At 45.0% G+C, this 20004-nt stretch overlaps 1 long non-coding RNA gene across 1 annotated transcript in view; it reads right to left on the bottom strand.

Moving 5' to 3' along the window:
• LOC144282360 (uncharacterized) overlaps positions 1 to 20004 on the bottom strand; it is an 80884-nt gene that overhangs the window by 2263 nt on the left and 58617 nt on the right. Inside the window, exons 3-6 of the long non-coding RNA XR_013350778.1 lie at positions 11767 to 11922; positions 11573 to 11639; positions 4647 to 5659; positions 3288 to 3474 (exon numbers count right to left, since the gene is read on the bottom strand). This is a non-coding gene — a long non-coding RNA (uncharacterized LOC144282360). The remainder of the gene's footprint in view (positions 1 to 3287; positions 3475 to 4646; positions 5660 to 11572; positions 11640 to 11766; positions 11923 to 20004) is intronic.

The following is a 20004-nucleotide window of genomic DNA, read 5'->3' as shown; positions in this document are numbered from 1 at the left end:
AAGTGGGAGAGAGGGAGAGTGAGGCAATGTCTCCAGACTGAAAGGAGGATGAAGGTCAGAAAGTCCTCTTTGGTGGTGGAAACAAAGCCCCACTTCCTGGAGCTAGGCTACTGGTAATATTCCTAGAGAGGAATGGCTGGCTGTGTCTCCAGGGAGGCTGGACCCAGGCCCTAGGTTCCCAGCCCTTGCAAGCATGACACAAAAACCCTGGAATCACTGAGCTTTAAGGGACACCCAGCTGGACCATGACTGGTCCATATGGTGCCTCTGGGCTTACTAGAAAGACACTCTTTCCCTCTTCTAGAATAATCTATTGTAACATTAGTATGTTACTGATATGGGCTGAATTGTTCCCCCTACCATTTACGTGTTGAAGCCCTAACCTCAGTACCTCAGAATGTCTATATTTGGAGACAGGGCCTTTAAAGAGTGATTGAGTTAAAATGAGGCCATGAGTGGGACCTCATCCAATCTGACTGATGTCCTCATAAGAACAGGAAATTCAGACACCCAAAAAGACAAAAGGAACCCACATGCACAGAAAGACCATGAGCCAGAGCAGCAAGGGGGTGGCCATTGGCAAGCCAAGGAAAGAGACCCCAGAGACAGCCAACACTGCCAGACCTTGATCTTGGGCTTCCAGCCTCCAGAACTGTGAGAAAATAAATTTCTGTTGTTTAAGCCACCCAGCTCATGGTACGTTGTTATGGCAGCCCAAGCTGACCAAGACAATTACTGTGCAGTCTGAACAGCTCTCCCTGGTTAGGCTTTCCAGAACCTTACCTCCAGCTGGGCTGCAGGCCTGACTGCATGCTCACGCACTGAGACTCTTCTGTACATGTCCACACTATACACCTGGAAAGGTGCTGCTGGTCGGTGAAGAGAGCCTGTCAGGTTCAGGGGGAGGGACACAGAGGACACATAGTCCTTGCAATGCCTCCTAGGACTGTGGGTGGGGAAAAGAAGCAAGTGCTGGAATGAGGTGGGGCAGGACATGGCCCTGCATGCTGGTGAGAGTGTGCAAGTGATCTCCTGTGTGAACACACCACTGTGTGTACCTTACTGCCCCGGAATCGGCCAGCAAGCTTCACTCTCCGTGTCCACCCACCCACTCCCATACACCCCCATAGAAGTTCCTGATGTCTGAACAGCACCCTTAGAGGGTGCAGCACCCCACCTGACCCACAGATCGGATTGGACTATGAGGAAACTGGCAAAAACAGAGAGGGCCTGGAGGCCAAACAGGCTGGAGGTCCATCTTCTCATGAGTCCCTAGAGCAGAGAATGCTGCAGTATTTTCTATCAACTCAATGGAATGGGAGATTGGAAGCAAAAATTGATTCTGTTCAACAACAATAGATGACGTGGCCCTGCTTGCACATTTAACTTTGTGAAATAAGATTCATACTTTATGTATGATTCAGAAGTAGGGTTCCAGCAGGAAACTGCCAGTATTCTCAAGTGGAGTAGCTAGGGAGGGATGAATGGGATGATTTGTAAAGAGGAGGCAAGGTTAAGAGAAACCAGCTAGAGACTATGAGGAAACCTGGAGCTAGCATCAGCTGGAGTGGTCACTCCTGCCCCCCAACAGGTATGCTGAGGAGCAGTTTTGGGAGGGCAGATGCTCAGGGAAAAGGCCACAAGCCGTGGCCATCAGTGGAGGTTAGCAGCCATCATCTAGCAGAAGCCCAGCAAGCAAGAAGCTGGGGGAACAAGTCCCTCAACCCCATTTTCCCACCCCCTGACCTCTACCATAAGAGTTCCACCAGTGGAGACCAGCCAGAAGCCCAGAGTAGGGTCAGAAGGATGGAGGGAGAAACTAGAAGGGCAAACAAGACAACTTCTAAATGTGCATCATTTCATCCAGTCCTCCAGTGACCCTCTGGTTAAACCCAATTATTATCCCTACTTATACATATAAAAGTTTAGGCTCAGGGAAGAGGTTAAGGGTTTTTGTCTCACGAGATCTAGAATGTAATCTCCCTGTGGGAAATGATTATGTTTGTCTTATATCCAGTTATATTCCCAGTGCCCAGAAAAGTGCCTGGAATGTAATAGGTGCTGGATTGTCTTGTTTGCCATTCTAGTTGCTTGTTGAATGACTACATGAGTGAATTTCTTCAAGACAACACAAGTACCATGTGCTAGTGTAGGATTTGAACCCAGACTGTCTGATGGCAAAGCTCAAAGGCCTAAAGATCACCTTGTCCCTAAACCAAGGTCTGTAGATCCTTATAAGTCTAAGAGTTTGCCAAATAATACTAAAATTTGGTGACTTTATATATTCATTTCAGCAACAGTCTTAAGAAGTAAATATTAGCGGACCCTGGGTCGCCTGAATGATCACCTATCCCATAAACAGAGACTGTTGGGAGATTTCAGTGCCCAAGTCTGTGTATACATTCACTGTCATATTGTCACAAAGTGGTACCATTGTAATTATCTTGGGCTAATGAGAAGGGTACACGGGTGGACTTAATATCTAAGTGATTCATAAGTGATGCCTGTGAAAGCCGAATGACATCACAGAATATTGTACAAACAAGAAAAAGAGGGGTGGGGCGTGCACAAAAGTACCAGGGCATCAGAGCCAGTGTCTCCTCATGGTCAGTGATGTAGCTTAATGCAAACACCATCGCTCATACTAATGTTGTCATTCTGAATTGTACTGCTCATGTAGCAGTTTTGTTTTTTTTTAAATTCAGTTTGTTTTATGGTTGCATAGGAGTTTAAATATAATTTTGTGCTTAGTTTTGGTCAAAAATATGATGTAAATAAACTTTTCAAGTGTTTTCTCTTTAAAATGTATTCAGGCATTCAACAAATACAGGAAATGCTTCTGCTGTAGGCTACAAACCATGGCATGAACTGCTTGCAGCAGGAACCCAACAGAGGCAGCCCAGACTTAACTAGGGATGTCTGGGAAAAGCAGAAAATCTTTCCAAAGCTGGAAATACTTATTACTTATTGAGAACCTATTACTCACTGTACTGAGGTTTTTACATGTGCTTTAGACTGAATTGTGTGTCCCAGAATCATATGTTGAAGCCCTAATATGACAGTTTTTGGAGATGCGGGACTCTGAGAGATAATTAGGTTTAGATGAGGTCATGAGGGTGGTCCCTTATGGTGAGGTTAATGTCCTTATAGGAAGAAACACCAGAGAGCTTGCTCCTTGGTTCACTCTCTGAACCATGTGAAGACACAGCAAGAAGGCAGCAGTCTGCAAGCCAGGAGTGAATCCTTACCAAGAACTGAATCTACTTGTACCTTGATCTTAGACTTACCAGCCTCCAGAACTGTGAGAAATTTAAGCCACCCAGTCTGTGGTATTTTGTTATGGCAGCCTGAGCTAGTACAATAAGTATCATCTCAAATCCTCCTAACAGTTTTGCAGTGTAAATATTATTTCCCCATTTCACAGATGAGGAAGCTGAGACTCAGGGAGGTATTTAACTTGTCCAAAGCACACAACTAGAAAGAGAAGAACAAAGATTAGTTTATAAAGGTTTTTGAATAAAGGCTTATGGATTTTTTGAAAGCTCTCTATCTTCTAAGTCCTTATCAATAGGTGACAGGGGTTAGTCCTACCATCTATGGTGAATATCATACTGTTAATACAGACAGAAGTAGTTCCTGGTCCCACATGGAGACTGCCCAAAACCGTCCTCTACTTTGTACTAATAGATATGTGGACGATTTGTTACTAACATGGGTGTCAACTAGGGTGAACCTGACATTTTGGCTTTAATGATTTTAAAATTTTGAGCATATTTGAGTTTAGCTTCTCTTCCCATTGAAAAGCATTAGTGTGTGAGCAGAAAGTGTTCTCTAGTCACATAGCTAAAATTTGAATGAAGGAGGACTAGAGGAGCTCAGCTTGGCATTGCTATTCTAAACCCTTATAGTGATTCTCCAAACTCCAGGGTCTCATCCAGGCTGATGGCATAACAGGTTAACATCACAGACAGAAGCAATTAATGACACAATCCCTCGTAGGTACATAGTGTGCTTCAGAGTCCGCAAAGAAAATGCTCATATGTTGGCTCTTATATAAACTGAGTCTCAAAAGGTTAAATAGTTTGTTGAAGGTTCAAGCCCAGATCTTTAGAGTGACTTAAAGTCTGGTGCTCATTTTTGTTATTCTATTTGTTCCCCTAGTCTGAAGCATGGACTCCAATACCAGCATATGCTTGAATTACTAGGGACATAAGTTCCACGAGGGCAGGGGTTCTCTAAGTGGTTAAAAGCCACGGCTCTGAACCTAGATTGCTGGATTCAAATCCCACTCTTCCATTAGCTAGCTGTGCGAGTTGGGGCAAGTATCATAACCTCTCTGTGCCCATTTCCTCACTTAAAAATGATATTGATATATAATATGTACTGATTTATAGTAAATTAATAGCATCTACATTATAGTGTTTTAGGAGTAAATTAATGAATATGTATAAACCTTTAACATCATGCTGAAAACAGTGAGTACATAGAAAGTACTCAGTACACACTAACTATAATTATTATTTATAATTACCACTGGATTGGCATCTACATTAGTGCCTGATAAATAGTTATTGGGTGAATTAAATAAATATTTTAGCAGAGGACTCTCCAAATAGTATCATGGAGAGGTAATTCCTAAAACTTACTTTAAAAGGTAAAAAGAACACACCTCCATGTGACAGTGACATCTGTCCTTGAATTGACATTTCTAGGTGACTTCAAATAACTGGGAAAAAATTATTTTCAAATCACTTCGGCTTTTGAAAAACAATTTTCACATCAGTGGCTAGCACAGTTGGATGGCATTTGTTGTTGATGCTAAATACATGATTTGGGGGCAGTTTTGAACAGGAACAAAGGAAAAAAGAGGATCAGTTTCTGGAAAATAATTTCTTCAGAGACTTGGCAAGAGGAACACAGAGGTCTGGTCTCAACAGAATCTATACCGAATGCATATTTCTTGTGGGGTGGCAGTCCTTACAGCAGCAGAGGTAGACTCCATACTGACAATGGAATTGCAAGATACTTTTTTTTTTCCTTTCCTAAATCCAGGACCTCTGCTTTTCTGCAGTAATTTGAGAACCAGGAGCTCGGAGGTAGCGGTGGGCTTCCACCTAGGTGAGAGGCACAGGCTGGACCTGCGGTGTGTCTGCACAACACTGAACGTCAGTTTACCCAGGAAGCCCTCAGGCTGCACCTTCTGAGCTTCCGAGGAGACCGCGACCTGGCCAGCTGTGATCTCCAGGGTCAAGTGCCAGCCAGCACCAACGGTGTATGCGCAACCTTTCTAATACCAAGAAATATTGCAGCTCAGGGAGTGTCTGTTTTGTGGAATGCTCGTTCTCTCTTTGCCATCAACCTGGCTTCCTTTTTATTAGGCATTTTTGACTTCTATGAAATTGAGTTAGAAAATTACGTTCCCGGAGTGATTGAGTTCCTCCTTCCAGGATGGGTTTGCACAACTGCCCTCCCCCCACTGAGAATTTCCCCCTGAGACAGGTTTGCAAAGAAAAAGCACTTGGGGTCTTTTCAACACACGGTGACTGTTCACAAGGCACGATTGTTTGTCTTCAACTTGGAATTCATCTCCACTGAGCCAGGAACAAAATCAAGGCGACAGAGGCTTTAAAATTCAGACAGGAAGTTCTGCCCTTTTGACCTGGGAAACCAAGAGGAAAGTGAGGAGGAAGACGATAAAGTAAAAGACCAGGAGGAGGTCTGATATCTGCACCTCTTGTAGAACTTCTACGTTTGGCTAACAAGATTGCTTAAGGTAGAGGTGGCCTTATAAAAGACTCTTGATGAGCACCAAGTGAGCCCTGAGACACCCCCTGCCCTCGCCCCCCAGCTTCCATCCAAGCAGGCTCCTGATTGTAAAACCCTTGTGCATGGATTCAACTAGGCACGTAGTTCTAAGAGTTGGGGAAAGAAACTGAGAAGAGCAGAGAAGTACTTCCACACTCCAGCCCCCCATCCCCACCTCTCCCCTTTCCACTACACCTGCACATCTCCTCCCTTCCTCCCTGTAGAGTTACTCTTGCCCTGAGTCTGTTCCTGGCTTGCTTGAAACTGCACCTTCCTGCGGGGCTTCCTCCTTCCTCTGCTCTCCCCTAACCAGCCCCTCCAAAGTGACTGAGCTTTAGTTAAACCACTTTGGTTCCACTTCTTTCATTTCTACCATTTGTCCTCAGTTGGATTTTGAGGAACAGCATCTCCTCTCTATGTGTAGCATCAGAGGCCACATTACAGATTAGGGTTTAGGGGGCTTGCCGGTTATGCATGTGAGGAAGTGTTCCACTGACACCTGAGATAAACTAGGCTAAGAGGAAAGCCATCGCTTCTACCCCAACTTCTTCTCACCAGCTCTACTACTCATCTGGTCCTCCTCCTCACCTGCCTGGTAGCTCCAAACCAGATCTCCCCCTCTCACCCTCTCCTCTTCCCCCAAGGCCTATTGATATTGCTACAACCGATATCAATGCTGTTCTTCCTCTGTTCTTGTCCTGCTTCAAGACCTGATCATCTCTCACGATCATGAACCATTTTCATTCCTCCTAATCCTGCTCCAATACCTTCAGTTCTTTCCTGTTCCCATCAGCCTCAACTCTCCAAAACACAGATCTTACCATACCACTTCCCTCATTCAAATATCTTCAGGGGTGCCCTGTTCCTAAGAGCAAGTCCATAATCCAACAGCCAGATATTCAAGGCTCTTCACCATCTGGCTCAAACCTACTCTTCTAGTCTCGTCTCCCACCACATGGTAGGTCCTTGGTCACCACACATTGAATAAAAGATGTTTTGTCTTAAGGTGTTCTGTGCCATGATTGTAGTAGCTGGGGTTCATGGATGGGACTCCAAGCTGAAAATATATTGGCTCCTGACCCAGGTAAACACTGAAGCACGACTGCCCAGAGTTGTTAATCTAGGACATTGCCAGGCCCCTTATACTAACAAGCTGTGTGACCTTTGGCCAGCCCTCACTTCATCAGGTCTAGGTTCCTCCAATAATACCATGGGGCCCAGATGACTTCAAAATTCACTACTTCCAACATTAAAGATGATGGATAAGATGTGCAGACCCTCGAAGCCAGCCTCCACAGGCTATGGTACCTTGCTGCATTGCCAGGTCTAGCTCTGGCCTCTCAGTTCTGTCTGAAGCCATCATCCCATCTAGGGATGAGATCAGATCCTGGGAGAACTGACTCATCCTGCAGCCTCAGACAAGTCAGATTTGTACCAGAAGGCTCCTTTATGAATATGCAGTTGCAAGAAAACTGCCAACTGCCCTTCAGAACATCTTCTCCCTAGATTAATGGTACATGTATGTTAATATACTATCTAGATCTTTCCCCTGGTAAGTAAAATTAGTTATCAAGAGGTTGTTTGGGCATAGGGATTCAGAATAAGAAAACCTCATGGTCTAGAGTCTAGCATTTCCAGGCTATGAGAGGGCCTGATGAATTCCTTTTGTTCCAAGTGTCCACTAGGAGCATTTGATTGCAACAGAAACGGACTTTAGTTGCATAAAACAAAAAAGAGGATAATTGGGAGGATCCTGAGGAGCTAATGGAGATCTTCCTTGACCATGAGTCTGAAGTAGCCTCCCCAGCTGGTCTCCACCACATCACCCTACCTATTTCTTTTGTAGCACTTGTCTAGTGTGAAATTATCTTGTTTACTTGTTTGTCATTGGTCTTCCTCATTAGACTGCTTGATCCATGAGGGCAGGGACATTGTTATTCTTGTTTGTGGCTCTATCTCTTGACCCCAGGACAGTGCCCATCAAACATGGTATGCTCAGAAAGATTGGTGGGGTGAATAAATGAGTAGAAGTAGCTGAAAAATTAAACCCTAGGAATGACTGGAGATGGAATGACCAGAGCAGGAACCTCTGTCCTTTTTTTTTGTAGGTATTACCATGAATGGCTTCACTCCAACTGCATTTTTCTCTTCATGTTTCTACTCTAGGTTCACATGCCTAGGATAAAGAATTCAGCTGGCCCAACTAGGATCATATGACCACCGTAGAGGCTGTGATGGTGGAGTATTGGGATTGGTTGTAAAGCAGAGCCTCACATGGAAGACGGAAAGGCAGATCCTCAAAGAAATGGTTACCAAGCAGACATCCACTGCCCTCGACCATAGTTATCATTTTTGTTTGAGGCCTGTCAGTTGATACGGCACTTCTTTTCCATAAAGATCTCTCCATAATAGCTGGCTTGCCAATTATCACTTTTCCTGTCTCCATAGGCTTCACTTAAGTAAGGCTTACCCACTCCAAAGTCTCACCTGCTCAAAAGAGAAGATAGACTCACTCTGCTAAGGTGATCTAGGTACTCTCCGCCTAGCATATCCCAGTACATCTTTTTGTACATTTGTTTCTTATTTTCTAGCTCATGAATAAAGCATACATCTACTTTACATTTGAAAAATGTGTGCTTTCACTTAACCCAAAGTCCTTGTTTTCTGTAAACCCACATTTGGATTGCTTTGTTGTGGCTAAGACTGTTAGTTGTCTACCCAACAGCCACTTAGGACTGTAGTTCGCCCAGCCCTGGAGATGAATCATGATGGAAGCCCTTTCCTTCTTTACCCATAATTGGACTAGAGGTGACATGCCAACCTCAAATCTGGGCTGTAAGAAAAATGCAAAATCTACTGGGGACTTCTGGAAAGATTTTCCTCCCAGAGAAGGTCACATGGAGTAAAAGTTCCTGTATCTTGTAGCTTTTCCTCATTCTTCCTTCCTTCTTCTTCTTTTTCTTTTTTAAGCGTATTATTTAATTATTCACGAGAGACACAGAGAGAGGCAGGGACACAGGCAGAGGGAGAAGCAGGCTCCCTGCAGGGAGCCTGATGCGGGACTCAATCCCAGGACCCTGGGATCACGCCGTGAGCTGAAGGTAGACGCTCAACCACTGAGCCACCCAGATGCCCTTTGCCTTCTTGTTTTTTTCCAAATAACAAACTCTTCCTTCCTTCTTGATGGGGATGCTTTCATGAGAGAGAGGGTAGTTGGAGCTGTGGCAGCCATCTTGCAAATATGAAGTGATAAATGTTAAGAACAACATGCAGACAATGATTGAGTAGAAGAAAGCAAAGGTCTGAGTTCTTGATTTCACTAAGAATAGAAGTCAATGCTGGATTTATTAAGTAAATAATACGGGTTAAGCCACTCTTTGTTGGGTCCTCTGTAACCTGCAGTTGAAAGCATTCCTACCTGATAGACTTGTGACAAACAACGCCTTCTTCATCTTATGCTGATTTCTTGGCTTTATCACACAAGAGATGCTTCTGTTGTGTAGTAGTGGGGGTTTTGCTGAGCATTGGTGTGAGAGTAAGTCTGAGGAAGAGCCTAAAATTTCACTGTGTTTTGTTATAAACGCTCCTCATGATTTATATCTACTTTTTGTAAAGCGATCATTATGAATATCTACTTGAAAGAATGCTGTATTCATATAGATATCTTACATGGAAACATATGTTACCTAAATTTTTTTGTCAATTTCACATCACAATTTAATAGACTCTGACCTGCAGTGATTTCGGAATTTCTATACAGAAAGGATTTAAAAGTAGCAATTAAATGGGAAGTGGAGGGACGCCTGGGTGGCTCAGTGGTTGCGCCTCTGCCTTTGGTTCAACACATGACCCCGGGGCGCTGGGATCGAGTCTCGCATCTGCTTCTCCCTCTGCCTGTGTCTCTGCCTCTTTCTCTGTGTCTCTCATGAATAAATCAATAAAATCTTTAAAAAAAAAAAAGGGGGGGCGGTGTGGAGGGCAGGGTCTTGAAAGTGCACTCGCATGGCACTTTTAAGATTGAAAAGCAACTGTCCATATCATGAACCGATGGAGCCAAGGCATCTCAAGCACCCCCATCAGCGCCTTGTTGCTAGTATACCTTCCACCCTTAAAACCAACTGCTTAAGGAATTTGACTTCCTTCCTGGAAGTCAAGAGATCAGTTTGGATGGTTTTACTTCAAGCATAGGCCTTCAAGATTGGAAACCTGATGGAAGACTATGACTTTACACCTGTGTCGCCATTGGTGCTGACTAAATCACTTTGCCTTGCAACACTGTATGGATTGTACCTCGCATTTCCCATAAAAAGAGATCAGGTGCAGAGGGCTTAAAGGGCTGCTCAGAACACACAGCTGGCCAGCAAAACCAGTTCTACAGCTTTGGTGTCCTGATCCTTACTCTTCCCATTGTATCTGGTAGTTCTCAGTTTAGGGATGGGGTCTTTAGGATCTAAAAGAGAAGTGCTCTTGGCCCATTTAAAGGAGTCTTTTTTTAAGAATGTAACTTTTCCCACCAGAGAAGAGGAACAGAAAACCAGAGGGCTTGGTGGTGGTGGTGGGGGGGGGGCAATCCAATCACTCAATGAGTCAGGAAGGCTACTAATTAAAGCCCCACCTTCATGTTATCTCCATGTATTCCTCTAGAATATTAACCGCCTTCCGTCCCATATTTGCCAAAATGATACAGCCCAGTCTTAACTAGAACAAGCACACCAGGAGGAACTTTAGATCTCTGAGCAGAAAGGAGAAGGCGTAAGTATGCCCTACGTGTCTCCTCGTACAAGTGGTTTGGAGGAGAATGTTTCTAATTCCTCTATAGGAAGGTGATCTGAGAGAAGGCTTCTGCATCCCAAAGAAAGGGAAGAGTGGCTCCAGGAGTAGCTTCACAGACCAAGTGAGCACAGGGCTTCGAATCAAAGTCAGCCCCGGGTTTTCCAAGCCGGAAGGAAAACCAAGCTCCAGAAGAGATGCAGGAAGTTAGGACAGGGCCAGAATGGGAGCAAAGGGAAAAGAAAGCCAGAGGAAAACTCATGTGGACAGGCCGACTGAAAAGTTTTACACATAAATGTGAGAAGAAGGAGGTTCTGACTTCTCAGCTCAGGACCAGGGTAATGATGTAATCAGCATAAGTGAGACATAGTGGCCTGGCAAACATGCCAAGAATGTGGGCTGAGGGGGCCTGGGTTATTCCAGGTTGCCATGGTTTTCAGCCAAAAGTAATAGACCCAGACAGGGAAAGCAGGCAGCCTGATGCTTCAAGGATGTCCACACATACTCTGAGTGCAGGACAAAGGAGTCTTGTTCATTCCTTTACGATATTGAACCACGGGTAGAGCTAGCAGTAGTGTGTCCGCTTTCAAAGCATAACATTTGGAGTCAGACAGACTGGAGTTTGAATCCTGGCTCTCCACCATTCACTTGCTGTGTGGTTTTGACAAAGTGACTTAACTTCTCTGTGCCTCATGATCTCCATCTGTAGGCTAATCAGAGCACCTAACTGATAAGGTGGTGTGAGAATTAAACAAGATGTGTTTTGAAAGGTGCTTCGCCTCACGCCCGACACATGATCAGAACTCAATCTTGATCTCCTCTTTTTCATAATAATGTATATATTGAGATTAGCAGCAGGAGAATAAAAGCAAGAGAGTAGTAAACACTGATTTTAGACACCTAATAAAATGCCACCCAATGAATCAATGGGAAAGAAGCGAAGCCTAAGAACAGGGTCTGGACTGTGAGTGACAGAGAAGAAAGCAGGTGTACTCACCTTAGATGCTTCTGCTGAGAAAACTTTGGGTTTGCATTAGATTTGAAGCAGGTGAGACATTTTGAACCTGGAAGGGAAAAAGAAGCTTATGACATGAATTTTCAAATATGTGAAGGTCATTTCTCTCTTTATAAAAAACAACATTGTAACATTTTTAAGACCCCTCCAGAAAGGGCGATACCCCCTTAACTAACCGTGTGACCGCGCCTCCTGTTCCTCATCCAGAGTAAAGTGGGAGATAATAACAGTGCCAAGTGCGCAGGGCCCAAGCGAAGACCGATTCAGTGAAGTAGCAGAGGGCACTCGATGGGATGAGCACTGGGTGTTATACTATGTGTTGGCAAATTGAACTTAAATAAAGATGAAAAAGAATAAGAAAAGAAGTAGCAGACGCAGTCTTAGCCCATTTACACCCCACCGCAAGAGCAATCCCTGGATTACACAAACATTACCGACTCACCCCCTGTCCTTCTATCTCATAAGGGCCACACTCAATATTTTGTATGTATTCTTCTGACCTTGTTTCTACGCACACAAAGTTGTCTAAGCATCCGTTTGTTTCTCACCAAAGGGATCCTGCTGTAACATTTTCTTTTGATCTGCTTTTCCACCTCGCAAGGCAGGCGTGTGGGGAAGGTCCTCCCAAGGGGCAGTCCTCGCTGGGGACTTTCTGTGGCTCTCCACAGGCTCAGGCCTGCTCTCAGCCGCTTCTTGTCACCTCCTGCTCCTCATCGCTCACCTGCGGCCTTCTGGCCGTCTGTCCAAGTCCCCAGCCCCTCAGATGCAGAACAGCCTCCCAAAGGAGGGGCTCACTCAGGGAAAGCTGACCCCCTCTCCTGCCTACCTCTCAATCTCCCAAAATAGCACACCAGCCAAGGCTGTGCTTATTTAACAGACTTTTCTGAAGGGTTGAAAATAAGAAATAAAACGTTTAGTGTAAAGAAAAAAAAAAAACACCTTAAAAATGTGTCATTAACTCTGTTTCCTGAGCCCAAGCGGGAGGCAATATACCCTTCATAGGGAATTCCCTCAGGGGCATCCCCCCAGCGACCCCCCACACACCCTCAAGCCTGGGCCCAGGCTTTGAGCAAGCCTCCCCCTTGTCCCCCTCCACGCATCCACAGCATCGTCAGGGCAAAGTGGCAACCCTTGCACAAAATTCAGCCATCAGAGGGGGTCTGGTCAAAACGGTGCTTCCAATGTTCTTTGGAACAAGGTGTTGCTTGTTTTACATACAAGCCTAGACTTCTGGCTTCTCCTGAGGGAGGACCGGCTGGGGCGACACAGGGCGCACATTCCCAGCCGCAGCAACTTCAGAGCCGAGGACTCTTGCCCTCCGTCTCTAGGACATCCCGGCGGCCTCGGGCCCTCCCGCTTCCATCGTGTGACCCTGGGGGGCATCACTTGTTTATTCACTTGCCTGCCTCCGGTACAAATTTAAGTCCAAGTTGGGGGAGACATATATGCTATTAGCCCCCCACAATCACCAAGAACTCGCCTTAGAACGTTCTTCTCTGTCCAGAAGGCTGCCGGGATGGAGCAATTTCAGCACCCAGGAGGCCGAGCCACATCCCACCGGAGGCCTAGGCCGGGGTGGGGTTGGGTGGGGGTAAAAGGAGCCTGCTGGAGGGCAGTGTCGGGGTGAGATGGCTGGGGACAGGGCCTCACCGCTTGGGCCTTGGCATCACCATCACCTCAGAGTGTCCTCTGTCAGAAATCTTAAACTCTGACCTCCAGGCTTTGGACCTCAACGTCTAGCCCTTCACCTCTGGTGCTGAGAACTCGGTCCAAGCCCCCTTTGCTCTCGTTCTTCCTGCCAAGTGGATTCTGCAGAGCTCCCAGGATGCACAAGGCACTCAGCCCCTTCTAAGCTTTCTCTTCCAAACACCCGCCCCCAAACCAACAACCTGCACTCACCAGCGCCCCTGTCCCCCCAACCCTGGTCACTGAGCCTCGCAGGGCATCCAACCCCACTGAGCCTCCTCCGGCACAAGGTGGGGACGTCGAGATGTTCTTCTCCCTTAGCTGCCTCCTGCCTGTCTCCGGATCCACGTTTCCCCTCCTGTGCCCCCCTCAGTCCGCACCGCTGTTCTCAGGACCCCATCTCTCATCCCCCCGACTCGTTCCCTAGTCGACCTGTCGCCTGCATCTCTGACTTCTCCCTCTCTCCTGCGTCGTGCCCAGACCCTAGACGGATCCACATTTCTCCCATCTTGGAAGAGAATGCCCGGGGAACTCTGGTGGAAATGACCACAGAATGATAACATTCAGGGTTCGGAGGAAGGAAGGAGAGAAATCAGCGAGATAAAGAAAATGGGCTGCAGGAAGGTGCAGTTCTTCGAGCTCAGGGTTTTGGCAAGAAAAAGCCAATGGGAACGAAATCCGAGGGACAAAGGGTCTGAGCGAACAGGATGCCCTTTTCACATCATATACTAAATTGGTCATAATACCCTTCTGTGTAGAGGGCTCCGTAGCTCGCCGGCGCTGTTTTGTCCAGTTCCCGCTTCAGTGCAGTGAGATAGGCGCAGGGGAGAGCCAGCGGGTGAGGAGTGGCTGGGGGCTGGGGGGGCAGTGGCACTGAGCCGGATATGCACCACCAGAAAGAAGGGGAAGGAAATCTCTAGTGGCTGCAGAGGTGGGGGTGAAGCCAAGGAGGTGCTGGGGCTGCAGGGCCAGGACAGACCATTTGCATAGATGCAGCTGAAACAGGTTTCCTTGGACCTGGAAGTGACTTAGAAAGAAATCAACTCATCTTTACGGAAAACCATGGGGAACTATTGAAGGAGGTAGACGTGCCATTATTAGTGGCTTGTGTGACAACCCAGTGCAAAACCCATCCTTGACGGTGAGATTAAAAAAGTAGGGCCCAGGAAACCCAAACCCTTTGGAGAAATGTTGAAACAACAATGTGAACAAGTACAAAGACACAGATTTTACAAAAAGAACGCCACTGCCATTTAAGCAAAACAGGTGTCCCCTTTTCCAAGCTCTGGAGATGAGCCAGGAGGTCCCCCCCCACCCCTTACAGGCCATCTCCAGCCACTGACCAGCTGGGTGATCTAGAGCCTCCCAGGCCCTCTGTTGAATCAGGTGGCTCGGGCACCCTGATCCCTGACGGGTGTGGTGGGAATCAACCGAGACCAGACGTGAGCAGGTGCTTTGGGAATGACAGTGGAAGCCGTAGGCTGAAAGAGGTGAAAACCGGTGGGGAAGAGTCAAATGAGCCACCACGCTCCAGATAGGGCCACACCAGATATGAGGATGGGTGAGTAGAGCCGTACCAGGCGGAAGTGAAACTCTTAAGACTGGGGCGGGGAGGGGAAGAAAAGACACAGCTTTTTAAGGGAACTGCCATCTCCACAAATAAAATAAACCCAGGTCTTTCAAGGTCAGCCCTGGCGGGGGCTTCTCCACCCAGATTTCCTCCTTGGCTACCTCAGAGGATTGGTGGTAGATTTTACTATAAAGAAGACTCTAGAGTTCTTGCAAGATGAAATCTCTGTCTTGTACAAAAGGAGAGGATGACTGCAGGAAACCGTAAATTGTCCGCTTGTCTAGAGAAGCTGCATTAGGTGATAGAGCAGAGGCTTTGGATCCTGGCTGATTCGGTTCAAATAAGCCCCTTGGGAGGCTACGTGCTACTACATGCATGGTTCAGCCACTCTTTATCTAAGAAGTGAAGGTGATCATCTTGATGCCAGAGGGTGAAATTGTACAGAAAACCTCCTCAGCATTAGGATGAGTGCTCGGTCCAGCCGTTCCTGGGATGCTAGGTAGTAGATAATGAGGTTTAGTTGGGAGCAAATTTTCTTGAACCAATTTGCTTTCTCTCTGGAAAGGGAAGTCAAACATCTGGAGCAGTGGTTCTCAACTTGGAGTCAATTTTGAACCCCACCCCCCAGGGGACATTTGGCAATGTCCGGAGACATTTCTCATTGTCATAATTGAGGAGGGGATTGCTACCGGCATCTAGTGGGTAGAGTCCAAGGATGCTGCTAAACATCCTACAATGATCAGGACAGTCTCTTAGAATAAAGAATTCTCTGGCTCCAAATATCAATAGTGCCAACATTGAAAAACCCTGGTCTGGCCCAAAGCCAAGCCTTTATTGCTCTCTCCACAGTTATCTAGTCTGTAAGCCAAGTGAACCCAACTGTACTTGCAGAGTTGTTCATGCTCTGAAGCAGCCAGTGGAAGGAAATGTTCAGTGGTGACTCAAATGTACTAGTTCAGGGCTGTTAACAATCTTTGTCTGAAGCTAGAGGAATTCATTTAGAATGTATTTATTGGTCACAGAGGACATCAAGTTTGGTGGTTGTATTAACATTTTGGTGGAGGGAAATCATGCCCTAAGTCACCTTGACAAACAAGAGAAGTATTTCTCTAAATGCAGAATGGAATTCTTATTGGGGAAAAATCAGTGCAGTTTACAGGTCATGGAAATGACTTGAAGGCCATTGAGGCCTAAAATTTACACACAGCCTGTGGTCAGGACTATGAGATACTGGGATTGAGACAAGCCTCCAGCGTCCCTCAAAGGGAGCAAAGCCATTGTAAACCACTCAGTATAGGGCTTTGCATTTTAAAAGAGATGGAGAAATCCATAGAAAAGCCACAACAATAGCTGGAAAATAAAGAGGGGTCTGAAAACAGGCAAAGGAGTCTGGGTTTTTTAATGCGGAAAAGAGAGAACTGAGTGTGCAAGAGGTTTTTGAACAAGAAAGATTATCACAAGGGGAAAAATAGCCAGCTGTTTTCCATCTCCATGGAGGAGCAAATTATAGGAAATGGGCTGAGATTGCAGCACAATGGTGGCTGTGAATACGAAAGCATTTCCTAATTGGACCCTGGAACAGACTTCAGAGGAAAACAGTTCAATTCTCATTACTCAAGTTTGCTAAAAATAGGTTAAGTATTGACCTGACCCCAGATGGGGGGACTATATACGATGACTTCTTGAGCCCCCTGGTTTTACCATTCTTTTTGCCTGTGTCCTCACAAGGCACCGCTAATTCGCTAATGGGTGACACATTCAGTCATTTCATTCTATGGCCTATGTAAGCTCGTTTCCTAAACCACCCATTTGATGGATTTTGATTGATTATATTGTTAAATTGACCTGTGGTTTTCAGAGTCATTTTGACGTAGCCTGTAATGTCTTAACATTTGTTTTATTCATTGAGCTTGGACATTAACGCATAAATTATATTACGCTTGTGGGTCATCAAGTCGGCCTTGCATTGATCATAATGCTCAGAGCTCAGTTCTCCGAGTCGCTGGCTATACCAATACACATTTCGACATAACCTGAACCAGCCATTCAGACCAGAGGAAACGAGGTGAGGAAATAGTCCCACACTTGCAATTTGCTCCAGGGGTGTACTTTTTGCATCCAGAATGTATCGTCGTGTTAATGTCGAAGCCAACGTCTGAGTTGGAACGCGGCAGGTTGCGGGGCTGGAGAAGAAGATGGGATCCTGCTGTTTCTAGGTTTGCACAGAAATGAGTCCGTTCCATTTTCAAGTGAATTTACGGAATTACTGATAGAAAAGGAGTCAATCCATGAAAGCCCCGCGTCATGCACTGAGGGAGCATCCAGTTACTGTGTTTCTTTGAGCTCTCCTAGGCATGTACTTAACTTTTTAAAATGCTTACACCCTAAGTGGGAGCAGGAGTGTAGACTGACTTCGTTATTCACTGAGGTTTTAGCTTCTCTGCTAAAAAATGTAACTCTGCGAATGCTCCCAGTAGAGCACCAGTAACCAGTAGTTCCCTGGTGTTCTTAAAAGATACAAAACACTGGGATCCCTGGGTGGCGCAGCGGTTTGGCGCCTGCCTTTGGCCCAGGGCGCGGTCCTGGATATCCGGGATAGAATCCCACGTCGGGCTCCCGGAGCATGGAGCCTGCTTCTCCCTCTGCCTGTGTCTCTGCCTCTCTCTCTCTCTCTCACTGTGTGCCTATCATAAATAAATAAATAAATAAATAAAAGTTTAAAAAAAAAAAGATACAAAAAACTAGCAAAATCATTGACGTGGATACGAAATGGTGCATACAGTGAGAAGTAAATCAAAGCAGAATTCTATACAAAGTCTTCTCGATCTGTTTTCTTTTCTCCCCTGTGGCCTGCCACCAATCCTCCTCCTCCTCGTCCTTTGATAATACAGCCTCTGAGTTTTAGTCAGACACATAACTATTTCACTAACGACTAAATTTTCCAGCATCCCTTGCACCTAAATGAGATACAGAATAATTTTCAACTGATGGAATGTGGGCAAGTGATTTGGGCGGATGTGATGTGCACCATTTAGGGTCCATGACCTCAAAGGATAACATCACCCTCCACATCACCCTCCTAAGTAATAAGCAGGCAGCACAAGGCGAGTGCAGCACAAAGTAGAGTCAGTCCTGCTCTGCTTGTCCAGGGGTAGGGGATTTTGTTCAATTTCCTGGGTCCCACAATGACATTGTTGCTGTGAACATTTATGTATGCTTTCTTGTGTGGACATAGGTCTTCAATTCTCTTGGATGAATACCTAGGATAGGAATTGCTGAATTGTATAACTCTAGGTTTAACATTTTGAGTAACTGTCAGACCCTTTTCCAAAGTGGCTCAGCAACCAACTTAGCAACCAATGTATAAGGGTTACAATTTCTCCACATCCTTATCAACACTTATCATGTCATTATTATTACTATTATAGTAATCATAGTATGAAATAATTGAGGGTTTGATTAGGGTTTCCATGATAGCTAACGAGGTTGTGCACTTTTTGGCCATTTGTATAACTTTTTTTGAGAAAGGTTTATTCAGATCCATTTTGTAATTGGGTTGTTTGTCGTTATGTTGTTCAGTTGTGAGAGGTTTTTTTTTTTTTAAGATTTTATTTATTTATTCATGAGAGACACAGAGAGAGAGAGAGGGGGGCAGAGACACAGGCAGAGGGAGAAGCAGGCTCCATGCAGGGAGCCCGACACGGGACTCAATCTCACGTCTCCAGGATCAGGCCCTGGGCTGAAAGTGTCACTAAACCACTGAGCCACCTGGGCTGTCCAGTTGTGAGAGTTTTTATTTATTTATTTATTTATTTTAATTTTTATTTATTTATGATAGTCACACAGAGAGAGAGAGAGAGAGAGGCAGAGAGACATAGGCAGAGGGAGAAGCAGGCTCCATGCACCGGGAGCCTGATGTGGGATTCGATCCTGGGTCTCCAAGATCGCGCCCCAGGCCAAAGGCAGGCGGTAAACTGCTGCGCCACCCAGGGATCCCGAGAGTTTTTAAATATACTATAGATATTTGACCCATATCAGATATATAATTTGCAAATATTTTCTGTCATTCTATGGATTGCCTTTTCATCTGATAGAAATACCATATGATCCAGTAATCTACTTCTAGGTATATATCCAAACAAAATTAAAAAATCACTATCTTAAAGATATATTTCATTACCATGTTCATTACAGCATTATTCACAATAGCCAAGATACGGAAACAATCTAAGTATCCATCGAAAGATGAATGAATAAAGAAACTGTGGGTATATAAATACACATATAGACATACATATAGTGGAATATTATTCAGCCTTGAAGAAGGAGGAAATTCTTTTGTTTGCAACAACATGAGTGACCCTGGAAGACATTATACTAAGTGAAATAAGTTAGGCACCAAAAGACAAATACTTCATGATTTCATTTCTATGTGCAATCTTAAAAAAGAAAAAGAAAGAAAGAAAGAAAGAAAGAAAGAAAGAAAGAAAGAAAGAAAGAAAGAAAGAAAGAAAAAAGAGAAAAAGAAAAAGTTGAAAAAAAGTTTATCTTATTGTCACAGAGTGCAGAATAGTGATTACCAGGGGCTGAGAGGTTAAGGGGAGTAGAGATGTTGGTCAGTGGGTACAGATTTTCAGTTATATGATGAATGAAAAAGTTCTGGAGACCCAGTGTACAGCATGGTGTGTATAGTTAATAATAATGTATTATGTACTTGAAAACGGCTAAGAATGTAGATCTAAAATGCTTTCCCCACACACACACAAATGGTAATGATGTGAAATGATAGATGTGTTCATTAGCCTGATTATGATAATCATTCCATAATGCATATGTATATCGAACATCAAGTTGGGGCACCTGGGTGGCTCAGTCAGTTGGGCATCTGACTCAGGATCTCCGGGTCCTGGGATCAAGTCCCATGTTGGGCTCCTGCTCAGCTCCTTTTCTCCCTGCCCCTCCTCCACTCTCTAAAATAAATAAATAAATCTAAAAAACCCTACATCATCCTGTATATACAATTTTTATTTGTCCAATGGACCATGGTAAAGCTAGGGGAAAAAAGAGAAAATCCTCATCATTTAGAAACTGTCATAGTTATTGATTCAGAAAGAATCATCAGTTGGATTCTAAAATTAGTCAGTGAAAGTTTGATGAG

Source organism: Canis aureus, chromosome 13, assembly GCF_053574225.1.
Source record: "Canis aureus isolate CA01 chromosome 13, VMU_Caureus_v.1.0, whole genome shotgun sequence".
Taxonomy (NCBI): Eukaryota; Metazoa; Chordata; class Mammalia; order Carnivora; family Canidae; genus Canis; species Canis aureus.
The sequence above is the reverse complement of the archived record's forward strand: the minus strand, read 5'-3'. Positions and strand labels throughout refer to the sequence as shown.